At 64.1% G+C, this 15,920-nt stretch overlaps 1 protein-coding gene across 2 annotated transcripts in view; it reads left to right on the top strand.

The window, feature by feature from the left end:
* Positions 1 to 15,920, top strand: part of MYT1 (myelin transcription factor 1) — a 91,754-nt gene that overhangs the window by 6,343 nt on the left and 69,491 nt on the right. The window contains exon 2 of one of the 2 annotated variants that reach the window (XM_067013470.1): positions 11,498 to 11,572. The exons of the other annotated variant lie outside the window; for it this stretch is intronic. The gene's annotated coding sequence lies outside the window, so the exon portion shown is untranslated. The remainder of the gene's footprint in view (positions 1 to 11,497; positions 11,573 to 15,920) is intronic. 2 annotated transcript variants of the gene reach the window in all.

Below are 15,920 nucleotides of genomic sequence, written 5' to 3'. Positions count from 1 at the left end.
AAGCTACAGGATTGGGAATTAAGCAATGTGTATTTAAATATTTTAATATATTTTATTTTTATTTTTGGGGGGAGGGGGAATAGGCCGTACAGGCAGATGATGCAAGAAGAAAATGGCCCAACAAGGAGGGACGTGGTGAAAAAGAAGCCCCTCACCCGCTTCTCAGCCCCAGGGACCTGTGGCCCCTCCATCATGACCTTGTGGGCCTGCAGGCCGTTCTGAGCCACGCAAACACCACACCCCCACATGCCCACACCCCACATGGGCGGGGCAGTCCCGTCCACAGAGTTGGGTAGCCCTGGCTGATGGACATGTAGGTGGTCTTCTTTTCACGGCCAGTTATGCCCCCAACCTGTGCCTTTTCAAGCGGAGGGTGGGCTTTAGGACCGACTTCCACACGCGCTGGGCAGTCTTCACTTCGAAAGATCTGCTGCCACGTTGCCCTCCTCAGGGCTCGCCCCACACCTGCCCGCGTCAGCGAGTCAAGTGGTTTGTGCACCGTAGCCTCCCAGCATAGCTGTGTTAGGAAACCTTTGGATCGAGCAAGTCTGCTGTTCAGAACTGCAGTTCTCGTACCACGAGTCGGTCGGACAACTTTTAATTTATTTGAAAGTTATATTTTCCCTTGTTCTGTAAACAGCCTTGACCCAGTTTTTTTTTTATTGGATTGTCGGACCTTGTCTTATTGATTGGACAGGCTCTTTACATAGTAAGGCTTTAATCCCGAGACACTTGCAAATACTTTTCCTCGTCTGTTATTTGACTTTTGCTTTGTTTTAAAGTACTTGTGCCGTGTAGAAAATGTTAAATCATGTAATTTTACAGTTTGGTTTTCTGAGCTCATGATATGCTCTGCGTTCTTCCTTCTGGTACTTTTATGGTTATTTTTAAACATTTACATCTTTGACCCATTTAGAACTTATTTTGGTATAGGATCCGAGTCAGGGATCTGTGTCAGTTAGGGTCCAGTAGCAGACAGACGTCATCCTGAAATTGGGAAATTTGAGGAGAGCCGAACAAAGGGATTAAGGTGTGGGCAGCGGGTAGAGAAACTACCAGTGAGAAGTGGGGTCCACCCTTAGAGCTGAGGGGACCCGAGAACCTGTCCAACAGGAGCTGAGACCTGGGAGTGAGGCCCGCGCAGGGAGGACTGCACCCTGATCTCCTGGGGGCTCCCCGTTGGACAGTTCCCACCAGCAGCCCAGAGGCAGGTGGTCCACTGGCTGGCACACCTGCAGGTCACCTCCGGCTCTGGGCAGGGTGGGGCTGGCTGGACGCCAGACACGTCAGCCCAGGACGGCGAACCAGTTATTGTTCCAACACACTGACTTAGGAATGGGTGGTTTGAGGGCTCCCCAGGGGACTTGGACAGAGCCCCCCACCCCCAGGGTGCAGGGTGGAGTGAGGAGCTAGAGGGCTCGGAGGCCGAGGGGAAGGGCCTGTGTGAAATGGGCTGACCGTAAGCTGGACCCGTCTGTGATGGCCTTTCCTGCCCGGGACTGCCCGGTAAGCTGGCCTTTGGGGCAGTGGGGCTTGAGGCTGGCGTGTGGAGCTGAACAGAGCAGGGTCTGTGGGGCGGGGGAGGGGTCCCCCCTCCTCCCAAAGCGGGGACCAGAATGAGGGCCCCTTGCTGCCCCCTCCGTCCTTCACTCATTTGCTCGTTCACTCGTTCAGCACACCCCAAAAGTTAGGATGTTCCTTGACGTAAAATTCAACATTAAAACAACGTTAAGCCATACGTTGGTGTAACAAAGTCCTAAGCATTGATGATTTGCCCCAGGATGACGATTGGGAAGCTTCTGGGAGAAAAAGCCCAGTTATTAAAACAATTGTTTTTGGCACCCTGCTTTGATAATGCCCTGCACACCGGCCCCAACTGTTAGAAATTCAGGGTCCAGATGGGCGGGCCCTCGTGGGCGGGGCCCTCGTGGGCGGGGCCCTGACATGCAGATGCGGGGACGGGAGGAGGAGCCTGCGTCTGCAGCAGACCCAGAGAGAGGGGCCTGACCGTTGTCCTGTAGGAGCTGCCGGTGACTGCGCCCTGGCGTGCGGGGAGCAGGGGACCCAGGGCCACTGAGGGTGGCACGCAGCAGAGTGGGGGCAGTGTGGGAGGTGGTGTGCAGAGGGGTGCCCCACAGTTCCTGGCCAGGTTAAAGGAGAAGGTTCCCTGGGGGCGGCTGGGGGGAGGAGGGGTGTCCAGGACCACAGGAGGCCCACCCCGCAGGCTACCAGTGCCCTGGCTGGGGAGGGGCGTCCAAGGACAGAGATTGGTTCTGCTGGTGACAGCAGAATTCGGGGACCCAGACGGCGGGCTGAGGGGCTGAGCCTGGTTTGCCTGGATGGGGTGTTTCCAGGCTCTCAGTTTTAACAGCAGGACAGTCTGGACAAACCTTTATGAGCTGACCACCCCCCCTTGTGTATCTTTGTTCTGACGTGGCTGAGCTAGGTGGCAGCTGTCCCACAACCGCCCTCCCGTCTGAGGACCCGGAACCCTGTGGGAAAGGTCAAAGTTCAAGCTGCTTCCCCTGCCCCAGACCAAGGGACCTGTGGACGCAGAGGGGCAGCCCTGCCCACCACGCCGCCGGCTCCCAGGCGAGGTGTCTGGCTGCGTCCCGCCGGGCGTGCTGCCACAGGGGACCCCCTTTGCTCCCTTGTTCCGGACAGAATCCTCTGCACACCCTGGGCCTTGACCGTCATCTGATCTCCATGCTGGCCGTGGCCCTGGCGTCTGGGGCAGTGAGGGCGGGTCACCGTGCGCTGTTCACCTGGAGTGAGGCTCCTTCCTCCTCGTTGGTACGAGGCCGATTGCTCTGCATTTTCACGGTAAATTTGTTTGCTGAGTCGCTGTTGAAATTCTGGAAGCAGAGAAAATGCATTTGCTCCATCACCGGATGTGACAAGTCCCATAAAATCTATTAAAGCCTTTAATGAAATCCCTGCTAGAGCTGCTCCGTGAATGAATGTGGAATCAGAATTTAAATTAAAATGTTGTTTTTGTCGTCTGGAGGCTCTGCCTGGGAAGAAATGAAAGGGACAGCTCGCCTTCCTGCCGTCATTCTCAGGCTGGATGAGTGCTGTGCTGGGTCGCCCTGCGACCGGACGCTGGGGGCCTTCCTCAGACCCTCCACGCAGAGGGGAAGGCGGGTGCGTCTGTGGGCCGGCGGTCTGGCCACTTGTGGCTGGAGATAAACGCGGTTACTTGTAAACGGGCGAGCCCTGCACTCGCAGAGAGACGGAGGCGGTGGAAAGTTGCTTTGGGGGACCTGCTTGCTGCCTCCGTCTCTCCCCAGATGAAGAAGCGGCGGCCCGACGGGTGCTGAGGGACCCTTGCCACCCTCCTGGGGGCCGTGGGTGTGAAAGGGCGGGTTTGGCCTGCGGAACGTTCCAGGCACAGGGCAAGCCTCTCCTGCCCTCCTTACCGTCCTGAAGTCCTGGGCCCTTGGCCGCCCAATGGGAAACATGAGTGTGTGGTCCCTCCCGCCAGTCCCCGAGGCTGTCTCTGCAGCTGCTGCCTCACTGGTCACCTGGGAAACATACGAGGTTGGCAAAAGGGACAGCTCAGACACTGCAAGCGCGAGTGACTGCTGCGGCACGGGGAACACTGCGAGCTCGAGCCCTGGAGAGCCTTGTCTGCGCGCCGGGGCTACCCGAGGCGCCCAGGGCCACTGGCTGCACCCAGCAGCAAGGAGACGGGGTCATTAAAATGGATTTCTCATGACGAAAAAGTGGACCTGGGTGTCCCTGAGCAGGACGACACAGGGGTGTGTGTTATTCATGCTGTACAATGCCACGCAGGGGTTAAAATCAGCCGGATCAGCTCTGATACACCTCAACAGCAGTACTGACCGGTAAAGGCCAGCTGCAAAGGGTTTTGTTCCGTGTGATCACATTAAGTAATCTGCAGAGAGCGTTACGCGTGGGTCTTGGATGTGTACGTAGATGGTGAGCCCGTGAGGACATATGCAGGGAGATGATACAGACCACTTTCAGAGACGCTCCCCCCGGGGAGGATGGCGGAGTCCCGGGCGTGTATCGTCATCTACGTGTTTGAACATTTCCGTGCTTGCGATTTTAAACAAAAAGGGCATATGGGGGATGGGGTGAGGGGCCAGCATGCTGAAGGGAGTTGGCCCCCAGCTGGTGGAGGGAGTGGGCAGCGGCAGTGGGAAGGCTTTGAGGGCTCAGGGCAGAATTCAGCAGGAGGAAGGGCTAAAGGGAAGGGGAGAGAACGGGCAAAGGCTTCTGGGGAAGGTCGCGAGGGCCGGGTGGACCGTTGCTCAGCGGGTCACGTCGGTTGGAAGGACACTTTGGGAACCTGGAGCCCTGGGGGTCACGTCACCGGCGTCACAGCCCAGCTTCTAGGAGCAGAGGCCATGGGGGTCCTGGGAGGGGTCGGTTCCTCTCCGTCCAGGCTTCAGGGGCCTGGTACCGCTCACAATAGGGCTGGGTCCAGATAGACGGGGTAGAGAGGGCTGGAGAGCTGTAGAAGGATCACCTTCCAACGCTGAGAGCGCACTTCACGATGCCTCTCGCGCACAAGACGTTTCGCCAGGTAAACCGAGTTTTAAAGACTGGCTCAGTCACGGAGAGCTGTTTCCTGTGGCTCAACACGTTTATAACAAACACGGTTAAACTTTTCTTTATGGCACAGCTGCTAATTGCACCGTAAACGTGTTTTCATCAAGCCATTGCTGTCCACTCGCTTGCCCATCAGCTCGCTACCCGGCTCCGCGCTCCCAATATTCTCACTTCCAAATCCCGCTGCTTGAGGGCTTCCCTGGCGGCGCGGTGGTCGAGAGTCCGCCTGCCGACGCGGGGGACGCGGTTCGTGCCCCGGTCCGGGAGGATCCCACGTGCCGCGGAGCGGCCGGGCCCGTGAGCCGTGGCCGCTGCGCCTGCGCGTCCGGAGCCTGTGCTCCGCAGCGGGAGAGGCCGCGGCAGTGAGAGGCCCGCGTACCGCAAAACAAACAAACAAATCCCGCTGGTTGAAATGTCTCCCTGCAGCTCTCCTCCAGGCCCACCGGCCCAAGGCCATGCCCGCCCACCCCCTGAGGCGCAGCCCCTCTCAGCCCCCGAGCCCACTCGTGCGCTGAGCCTCTCGTGACCAGGCACAGCGGTGGACGCCCTGCGGGGTGGCCCTGCCGAGCTGCCCCCGCGTTCCCCCTCCTCCGGCTCCCCAGCCTCGGAACCCGGCAGGCCTCGCCCCCTCTCTCGCCCCGTCTTTATCGCAGCCCCTCCGCTTGGCGGGGCCTCCCCACCCACCTCTCTCTCCACACGACCAGGAATTACAGAAAACTGACGCCTGGGTGCCCAGCGCTCCCCCTCCCTTAGGCAGCGACCCTAGCGCTCAGCCCCCGCCTCCATCCCCCCAGGAGGTGGTGCTAGAGAGCAGAGGCAGGTCTCGCGTGTCTTCATACCCTCGCCCCATCCTGACCACCGCCTGTGTCCCGGGCGTGCTGAGAGCCCTTCTCTAGGCTGCGCGCCTCAAGGGCTCTGCTCCCCTCCTTCCCACGGCTTCTCTGCAGGCTGGCCCCGGGCCGAGCTGTGCGGTGCTGAAGCAGAGTGAAGCCGGAGCTGGTAGGCCCTCTGGCCTCCCTGCCTTCGCGCAGACACGCTGACGGCTGCCCCCACCAGACGGCCGCTGGGCCTTGGCGTCTGAGCGCTCTGAGAGACCTTCCGAGTGGGATTTCTAGAGTCCCCTCCAGCACCTCAGGACAGAGACATTGGCTGGGTACGTCCTGTGTGCGGATCCTCCAAAACCTTCCCCCGAGGGAAGGTTTCTTCTCCCCTCCGTGCTGGGGCCCCAGCCCCGTCGCAAGGCCAAGCTCGGGAGGACGTATTTGCTCTGAAGCCTCTCGGGAGGAAAGGGGGTGAGACCATTCCCATCCCACCGACCCCTTCATTTCTTAGATCCAACCTGATTAGAGCCACGTGGATGAGTTGGGAGTGTCCAGACTGAAGCTGGCTGGTGGGAAAGGACTCCAGGGCCCCTCTCCCCAGGGGCTCACTCCAGGAAGAGGGAAAGACCAGGCTCCAAACAGGGCCTGCAGACTGGTGGGTGGTACACGGTGGGGTCACGTGGGGAGCCCCCAGGCTTTGGCCCCTCCGCTGATCAGAGTCATGACCCCTGGCCCCGCAGCAGCCTGGGGGCCGAGACCGCTGGTTTGAGGGACCTGGAGCCAGTCCGCAGGGCTGTGCAGGTCCCGAGTTGCACGGTGACACCCGGTGGCCGTGACTGCAGCAGCTCCAGCTGGGCTGGGGCAGGACTGGGCAAGCCCACCGCAGTTTGGGGCAGTTGGGTGCGCGTGTCCGAGGAGAGGCTTAGGAAGGGAATCGTAGACTGTGTGCTAACCGAGGGCCTGGAGGCACGCACACTCACTGGGGAGACGAACCCCCGTGCCTGCCTTTGTGCTTTGAGCTGGCGAAGGGTCATTTCCTACCCACTCCCCTTCCCGCGTTTCCTGGTCCCTCCCCTCGGGGTCCAGGGACCCATCTGGCGCAAGCTGCTTTTTGAGTCCCCTGGTCGCCTGAGGGGACAGAGCTGTCACAGCCACGCCAAAGTGCTGCGGTGAACAGAGGGCTGTGGCGTCTGGGCCAGTGACTGATGGGTGAGGACTGATGCTTGTCAAGGGTGTTGGTGGACCAGGGGTTGCGCTCTGTGCGGCCCCGGGGCCTGGTGTGGTGCCTCAAACACCCTCGTGGATCCTGCACGTGTAAGGAGACTGGGTCCTGTCCCGTGCAGTCGGCCCCAGCCTGTGTCCAGTTCTGGGCTCGGGCACTCCCTGGGTTCGAGTCTGGCCCCTTCAAATCTGGCAGGGGCTCGGGCTAGGCAGGGGGGTCAGGAAACAAAGAGCCACCCTGGCCGAGGCCCTGGGCAGCCCAGAGGCTTCAGCTTGGCCTGGGGGTTGGGCCACTGAATTCTCAACACGATCCTCCCCTTCCTTCGCCCTCCCAGGCTCGGTTTTCAGTCAGTTCAGTTGGTACAACTTTAAAGCAATCAGGGAGAATGGCGGTCAGGCCGTGCTGCGGGGGCGATGCTGGGTGCACTCCCGCCCCCACCTTGTCCCCCAGCCTGGCAACCTGGAGGGTCTGCAGGGGGGAGGGGGGGCAACGAGGGGGAGAGACCCCGACACGGCTGAGACTGCAAGTAGGTGAGTGGGGACCGACGAGGAAATCCGTCTCCCCTGGGACCCCGGGCCTGGGCTTTGCCTGCAGAGGAGACCAAGTGAGGGCGCTGGTTCGAAGCTCAGCCCCTGAGCCAGGGGGCTGGGTGCAGATTCAGGGCCCCCCCAGTCGAGTTCTCCTCCCTCCCTCTCCGTCTTCCCTCCTCCTCCTCCCTGCTTCTCCCTCCCCGCCTCCTCTCCCTCAGTCCCTTTGGGAGGGAGGAGGGGGAGGAGATCAAACCTCTGCTCTCTGGTGTTGAGGCCCCGAGTCTGTGTCTTTCCTGACTGTCACAGCTGCTCCTACTTCTGTGGTCTCTGGCCGCAGGGAAGGAGCCTGCAGCAGTTTTCTGAGGAGGGGGAAGTGTACCAGCCTCTGACCTCACTCCACGGGGCCTCCCGGGGCCCCTTGCGGGGTGGCCTCTGTTTAGGGCTCTGCACTCTGAACACCAGGGCAAGTGGGTGCCTGGCCCTGTGCCCCCGCACGCAAAGGCAAAGGCCAAGGCCTCCTGGGCCAGCTCCATGGCCGCCTGGAGGAGGCGACCCCTGAGCTGCGACACCCGTAGGCCCGGGCCATCCCTCCAGGCGTGGGGCTTGGTGGAGCCGGGCAGGTGCAGGGTCTGACTTTGCAGACAGAGCCCTTTGTGTCGGGACACCGCCCCCCCCTCCCCCCCCGCCAAGCCTTCCAGCCCTGCCCCTCCACACTCCCCCAGCCTCGCAAAGAAAGCCTGTGCTGGGAGCCTCCTCTGGGAGACCCCCGGCCAGCACATCCTCCCTCAGATGTGTGTGGGGTCAGCAGTCTACCGTGTCCTTTCCTCCTTCACCTGTCTACACTGGCCCAAGACTGGGCAGGCCCTGAGCTGGGCGCCGGGTGAGACAGGCCCCCGCTGCCCCCTCCTCCCCCAGGCGTTGGATTCTGAACAAATGATGACACAATACTTGGTCCATCTGTGACAAAGCCCACCAGGAGGAGGGGGCCCCGGCCTGGGGGAACTCTGAGGATGCCCTGACCTAGTCTGGAAGCTCCCAGGAAGGAGCTGGGTGGGGCAAACCCTGGGAGGGGGGGAGGGAGCCGCCCTCCTGAGTGTGGCCCAGCTCCAGGGAGGGCCCCGGGCTGAGGCCTGAGGGCAGGTGGAGGCTTGTGCTTTATTCCGTAGTAGCTAAAGGGCCTGATGGGTGGTGGCTGCTGTCAGGTGGGTGCAGGGAGGTGCTGGGCACGGGCATATGGGGAGGGGTTGGCCCTCCCTGTTCTCCAGCCAAGGAAACGGCTGATAGGGTTCCCTAGGGACAGCTGAGATGGTCTGGAAACGAAGGGAACTGGCCCAGCCCCGACCCTTAGCCTGACACCTGTGTCCACCAATCCGTCCTGCTCTGGCTGTCCACGCCCACACCTAGCTGCAGCCTTCGCTGGGCCCCGTCACACTGGGCTGGAGCCCGTGCCCTGTGTCTCCACAGCTGCCACCGAGCAGATGAGTGAACCCAAGGGGGAGGCTCCCCAAGGAAAGGGTGCTGGGAGGTACAGGGGAGCCGATCTCACAGCCCAGTAAAACTCTCTGAGAAAGGGTGGGACCACCCATGGAGCTTTGGTCAGTTCAAAATAGGAGAGGCTCCTTTCTGACCTGCTGTGTCTGTTGTGGGGTTGAGGGCCTCCTGGCGGTCAGGGGCCGCTTCCTGTCCCCCTCTCCACTCTGCCAAGGTCCTGCACAGACGCAGGAAGGCCGAGGGGTCTTGGCGGATGCCTACCGGCCAGCACGGTCTCTCCTCGTGCGCGCCGTGCCTGTTACAAGGTTTTCACTTCCCGACGAAGCAGTGTCCAGCAAAATGGCCCCACGTTTCAGGCTGAATGTGAGGAGGCGCTTTGGAGTGTCGCCCGTGGAAGGCGGTCTGGCCACGGGCGGCTCGCGGTGGGGCCCTCGCAGGCCTCTGCTCGGGTCTGGGGGAGAGGCCCCACAGGCACCGAGAGGCACCCACCCCGAGCAGAGCAGAGCAGAGCAGACGCCTGCCTCGCGTGGCCTCTAGCTCAGTGGGAGAGGCCCGGAGAGGCAGTGCAGGGGCCACGCCCTGGAGCAGGCGCGGGGCAGGGGGCTCTGACTGGCTGGCTGCAGGGTTTGCAGGCCCCTGGAGGAGGGGTGCTTGAGCGGAGACCTTGAGATGCAGCCTGTTCCTTCGTGTGGGCAACTGGGCGGCGTCCCTGCTGTGGCCAGCAGGCGCAAAGGCCGATGGGAGGGAGGCCCAAGAGACCTTGGTCTGGGGAAGCACGTGGCCCACGTAGAGGGAGGCCTCGTAATCTGGGGAGGGGGACGTAGGCAAGGCAATGGGCCCTGAGTTGAGAGGGAGGTGGGCACCGGTGGACGTTGGCCTGAGTCTGGGTGCACACCCGCCAGGTGGCAGCCGATGGGGGTGGGTCCACAGGGGCCCTCCTGGGGTTGACTGGCTAGACCTGTGGCTTCCGGGCTCTTTTCCAGCCCCACTCCCCTTCTTGGGGGCAGGAGTGGCGTATGCAGGCAGATGTGCGCGCACAAGCACACGCACACACGCACCGACGCGCACACAGTGACCACACAACAGACAGGCACACACGTAAGTGTGCACACACGTAGACGCGCACGTACCCTTGTGCAAGACGTGCACCCTGGCACGTGACCACAGATGCACACGCATGTGGACGCACACGGCACACTCACCAGCGTCCCCTCTGTGCAGCCCCGCCTCTGCCGCCGGCTGTCACTTCTCCCGGTCCTGGGCTCTGGCCCCAGGACAGTGAGGCGGGAGGCCTCGGCGCCCTGGCCCGTGGCCGGGGACGCTGGAGCTTGGCTTACGGGGTGCGGGAGGGGTTTGGTGCAACGGGGCAGGCGAGGGGCTGGCCCGGGCGCTGGGTCCGGGTCCGGGTTAGGAGGGTCCCTGGGAGCTGAGAACGTTCACCTCTGAACCCTGGCTCAAGGGCCAGATCTATGGGCCCTCGGAGGTCTGGCCAGGGTTGGGGGCCCCAGCGCTCTTGGCTGGGCTCAGGGAGCCTCTGCCCACCAAGCCCCGGAGATGGCCAGTTCTCCGCACCCTTGCGGGCTGGTCTGCGTGAGGCCACCGTGGGGTCAGGCCAGCAGCCAATCCCGGAGGGTCGGACTGCTCAGGGGTTCAGCCCCGCCCCTCCCACGGCGGACACGGTGGTAGCTGGAGCTCCCACCCCAGCCCACTGGGTGCAGCGGCCCCTTGCAGGCCCTGTGCCCCAGGGGCTTGGGGGTGGGGCCAGGGCTCACTGCTGTGGGGCTCCTGCTTCCAGCTACAGGAACGTGGACTTGGCTTTGCGGCCACCCTGGGTAGGAGTCGCGAGCTGAGACACGGGTGACCCCGAGCATGGGGGTCCGCAGACCTCGCGGTGGCTGGGGACAGTTGTGAGGGGCGCCTCATGGCTTTGGGCCGCAGAGGTTCCCGTGTCGGGTCGTGGCTTCCTCAGCCCTGCTCTAGGCTCCGTGAGGAGCACAGAGGCCCAGACGCCCACAGCGGGTTCCGGGCCGACCTGCTCAGGCGGGCTCTGGGCCTTCAGGAGCACACGGGCCCCTGGTGTGGAGACTGAGTGGGCAGCCGGCTAGGCACGAGGGTCTCCGAGGCCGGGCAGGCCCTTCCCGAGGAGGTGCTGGAGGACGGCGGGGGCGCGCCACGGGGCTCGGCCACGGCTGAGGTCACGGGGCTGGGAGGCCTCTGGGGGGACCCCCGCCCCAGGGAGCTGGCTGTGGTTGAGGGCAGAGCACCAGCACAGCACTGGCCGGGGCTCGCAGGGGAGCGCCTCGGAGCCACGGCGGGACGTCGGGGCCTCGGCCACGGGGCCGGGGAGGAGCGGGGTCCCTGTGGGCGGCTGCCGCAGGGCCCAAAAAGGACGGAGCGAGCTGCCCCGAGGAAGCTCGCGGGCCCAGCTGGGCCAATCGGCGTCTTTGTTCATTTGACAGACACTGAGTTCGTGCCCCAGGTGGCAGGAGCGGCTCGGGGAACCTGGGTCCGCGCGCTGACACCCTCCTGAGGGGCTTGTGTCTCTTGGGGAGAGCCGGCCGCGCCCAAACCCTCCAGGCTTCCGCTACGTGCGAGGGTGGGAAGCGTGGCACGGCCAGGGCGTCCGAGGCGCTCGGGTTGCTGAGAAGCAGCCCTGCCGGGAGCCCGGGAACAGCCCGGCGTGGCTGCGGGGACGGGCGGGCTCAGCAGGCTGGGAGGCCCTCGGGGTGACGGGCCCGGGCCGAGGTCGAGTCCAGAATGGGTTTTGGAGTCAGGCTGTGACGGCCCCTCCCCTGCATGGGGGGTGCGTCTGGGCTTATTCCCGTGTTGCCCAACCCCGGCTCCTCTGTTCACAGGACGCTGCTTGGCCGCCAGGAGCTGCCCACCCATCCTTCCAGGGTGAAGGTGGAGGAAGAGGCGGTGATTCCCAGGTAAGCCTCCCGCTCCGGCTTTCCATGCGTGTCTGCCCTCTCCCTGGCGTGGGGAGAGCTCAGCTTTTCACAGATGTGATCATGAGCACTCGGCCTTGCAAAGGGCAACGGCATTGCCAGGGCGCCGCAGGCTGCCTTGTTAGTTTGGAGCCTAATGTGGTATCTGGAGTCGTCTTTGATTTAGATACGAGTGGCAGCGTATTTCCCGTGTTTCTCGGTCCCCCTCAGGGTCAGGCTTGGGGGAGACACAAGCAGCGAGGGCGCGGGACAAGGTGTGTGGAGCCCTTCTGTGTGCCTGGCGTTTCCAGCTGACCCTCAGCCACCTTGGGCCTGACCCCGGGGCTTTGCCTGGTCTCGGGGCTCTGCGTCTGGCCCCCACCACCCGAGCCCCGCACGGACACGGTGCACACGAGCGTCTGTCCTGCGCTGCCGTGCCGCGTGGGCGAGCCTGGGGACGCTGGCCTGGGTTTTGTTTTTTTTTGTTTTCTGTTTTTTTTTTTTTTTTTTTGCGGTACACGGGCCTCTCACTGTCGTGGCCTCTCCCGTTGCGGAGCACAGGCTCCGGACGCGCAGGCTCAGCGGGCGTGGCTCACGGGTCCAGCCGCTCCGCGGCACGTGGGATCCTCCCGGACCGGGGCACGACCCCGTGTCCCCCACATCGGCAGGCGGACTCTCAACCACTGCGCCACCAGGGAAGCCCCGTATTTATTCTTTCTTTTTTTTTTTTTTTTCATACGCGGGCCTCTCACTGTTGTGGCCCCTCCCGTTGCGGAGCACAGGCTCCGGACGCGCAGGCGCAGCGGCCACGACTCACGGGCCCAGCCACTCCGCGGCACGTGGCATCCTCCCGGACCGGGGCACGAACCCGCGTCCCCCGCATCGGCAGGCGGACTCTCAACCGCTGCGCCCCCAGGGAAGCCCCTGGCCTGGTTTTTGACCTTCCAACAAGTCCACCTCGGCGGAAGCAGGATGGCGCGCTGGGCCGTGGCTCTGCTGTGGCTTGATTCCGTGGCCCTCAGGGAAGCCCTCTAACTTCTCTGAGCCCATAAGACAGATCAGATCAGCCTGACCGGAAACACAGTGCCGTCTCGCTGGGATACCTGTGGGGCGCCCGCCGGGGGGCAGTTACTGGTTGCCGCTCTCCCTGCCGCTGCTGGACGTGACCTCAGACTGGTTCACTGCAGTGCTCCTGCACAGCCAGGAGCTTCCAGCCCGCACGGTGACCGCCGTGCCAAGGTCACTGCAAGCCCACAGTCCGAGTGTCCCGTTCCTCAGCTCTGAGGCCCCCAGGCCCCGGGTGGGGGCCACAGCCCTTCCTCCTGTGATCCTGCTTATCCCTTCTGGGGTTGGCGCCTTTGGCCGCTCCAAGCACGTGGATGTCACCCCAAGGTCGCCAGGGCTCCCCTGAGGTCGCCCTCCTCCCCGGCCCTCCTCTCCGACACCCTGTGCACGTTGGGTTCATCAACCCTCCCTCCCCCTGTGTCTGTGGGATTTGCATACAGGTGCCCCTGCCTGTGCAGCTGAGGGGTTGGGGGCGGAGCCAGCAGCCGGGCCGGGAGGCCGGCCGCATGGGAACACGGGTGGCAGGACGGTGGCCCCTCGGAAAGCGGGTTTTACTCCCTTGCCACCTCCGCAGAGCTGCAGCCGGGCTCCCGTGCTGTGGGGGCAGGTGGGCTCTGGTGTCCGGGGCCTCTGGGAGCCCCTGTAGTGCCCTCAGGTCCCTCTGGAGCCTTGTGCTGGCCACTGTCCGAGCCCGGGGACCGGGGAACAGGGGAACAGGGTCACGGCCTGCACGGGCTTGTGTGAGCTGAGGACCTGCGCCTGCTGTAGGCGGACGGGTCAGGGGCCCCTGCCGTTGCAGGGGGGCCCGCAGCCCAGGCTGCACTTTCACAAAGCCTTCCCGTGAAGACTTTCACCCAAATGGGGTGGTGCTGGGCCGGGCAGGCTGCTGAGCTGGGCCGGTCCGTGCGCAGCTGAGACGGTGCTGTTGTCTGAAATGTGTGTTAACCCCATGCCCGCCTTGCGAGGAAGCTGCCCGTGAAAAGGGATGAACCGTGAAGGCGGACGTCGGGCGTATGCACCCCGAGTTCCGTCACACGGCTCCTAACAGCCTGGAGGCCCCGCTGCCTGGCTACCGCCGTGCTGAAGAGCGGGCGGGGGTGTCCCGGGCTCACGCACCCCTCCCGGCCGGTTCTGGGCCCTTTCCCAGCAGCCTCTCCTGCGCCTCGTATCCCGGCCTGTGCTCCTGGGGCTGGGGTGGCCATGGCTGCCGGCCTGTGCCTCTTGTCTTCCAGACTCAGGGATGCCTCGTGTGTGGGGCTGGGGTCGATGTTGTCACACGGGCCTCGGGCTGGGCACTGGGCGGCCTTGCCTGGAGGCGTGGCTCTGGTGGGGGTCAGGTAGGTAGGGGCACACGGGGTTCTGGGCTCCAGGGCCCTGTGGATTGTCACAGCGCGGCCCCCAGTGAGCCGTGCGCCCTGTGCCCAAGCCTGGATGGAGCCCTTCCCACGCGTGCTGATCTTCTCCAGCAAACCTTGTGCTTATCCATCCATTCATCTGTCCATCTCCCCCCTCCCACCTGTGCCCCCACCTGAGCTCCACCCACTCACCCACGCAGCCATTCAGGTCCTCGTGGCAGAGCTGGGGCAGGGAAAGGTCAGGGCTGTTGATGGGCCAATCGCGGTCTCGTCCTGTAGGCTCGGGGCGCTGCCTTTGTGCGCACAGGGCTTGGAGGGTGCTAAGCTGCTCTAACCGGCAAAGGCTGGGGCATCCAGAGCGTGACCTTGGTCGGGGGCCAGGGGGCGCCGTGGCCCCGGGGCACTGGGCAGAGCTGCTAGGCCTGGCCTGCAGTCCTAGGTCCCGGAGGCCCTGAGGTCTGTCTTCCTTGCGGTGGTCCGGCTGGGCTTCAGGCGCCTGCCCGGCGGCCCCCTGGCCATCTCTGCTCTCTCCCACCTTCTGGCTCTTCTCATGTTCCCATCAGATGCCTTCCGCTCACTCCAGGCAGGGACTAGGGTGAGGCCTCGAGACCGCCCCCTTTGCCCCCCCCCCCGCCCCGTTCTCCCTTTGAAGCCTGGGGTGAGGCCCTACTCACCCAGAGACCTTCCCCAGCGCCCGCCTTCGGGGAAGCCGGCCCCCGAGGTGTCTCCTCGTGGGGCCGAAGGCCCAGACTCTGCCCTGGGGACCCCGGGCCCTCGCGCTCAGCACGTCTGCGAGGGGGCTCCCGCGCTGTGTACCCCGCCTGGCTCCCTCGGTGGGATTCCTGTGCTCGTTGGGGTGACAGGGCCTCGGGGGGCTGACACCAGGGTCTGTTCCCCGAGAGCGGCCCCGGCCGGGGCTCCAGGACCCCAGCCCTCACCCCAGGGCGCGCCCCGACTCACCAGGGAAGCTGCCCCATTATCCCCAGAGTGCGGCGCTGGCCCCGGGCAGGCTTTGGGTCTCCAGTGCCGGCTGCGGCGGGAGCCACCCAGCGCCAGCGTGTCCCGGGCTCCAGCCCAGCCGCCTCCGGCTGGAGTCTTGGGAGGGAGTGCTTCTCCCAAAGCCGCTGGGCTGTCGTCCTCCACTCAGCCTGTGCCCACCAGCCCCGCCGAGCTCCGTTCTTGTCGCCATGGGGGCTGGACGGCCAGGTGAGGGCGTCTCCCCGCTGGGGCTCTGCTGGGGGCTCCCCTCCTCAGAGCCCGTGTTGACACGTGTGGGCTGTGCTCTCGTGGCTGCTAAGAAGCAGAGGGCACCGGCCCAGCCTGCCATGGCAACCGCTGCGGCCTCGCTCTGGCTTGGGCTCCTGGGCGGCTTTATCTCTGAGGCCATCTGTTCCGGGAGAGAGTTCCAAAGCCATTTAAACAGAGCCTGGAGCCCTCTGTCCCCCTGCTCTTGAGCACACACATACACACACACGTGCACACACGTGCACACGCACATGCAGATGAGTTGTGACCCCTGCAGGGCGCAAGGCCTCGAAAAGGACAAAATCAGGGGAGGCTCCCAGCCAGCCCTCGAAGTGAGGGCAGCTGCAGCCCCCGAGCCCCGGGGCCTCTGGCCTTCTTGCTCCCTCACCTCTGTCTGTCTGTCTGTCTGAGCGCTGTCTGAGCGCATCTGATTTCCCCCTTCCCCCTCCCCTCTCGGCCACTTCTCCCTGTGTCCCACGCGTCCACCCCTGTGCCCAACCTTAACCCTGGCCTCCAGCTACCGCCGCCCGCCCCTCTTCCCACCCGCCAGGATGGGCGCTCTTGCTCTCGGCCCCTCCGTCTGGGCAGCACCGCGCCCACGGGAGGCTCCGGTCCCCGCCGGATGGACCCTGCAGAGGCAGAGGGCGAGCTGCTCACTCCCTCTGAGGTCTGGGTCCTTCTGTCTC

Source organism: Kogia breviceps, chromosome 14 (assembly GCF_026419965.1).
Source record: "Kogia breviceps isolate mKogBre1 chromosome 14, mKogBre1 haplotype 1, whole genome shotgun sequence".
NCBI lineage: Eukaryota > Metazoa > Chordata > Mammalia > Artiodactyla > Physeteridae > Kogia > Kogia breviceps.
This window is presented reverse-complemented; position numbering and strand designations above follow the sequence as displayed.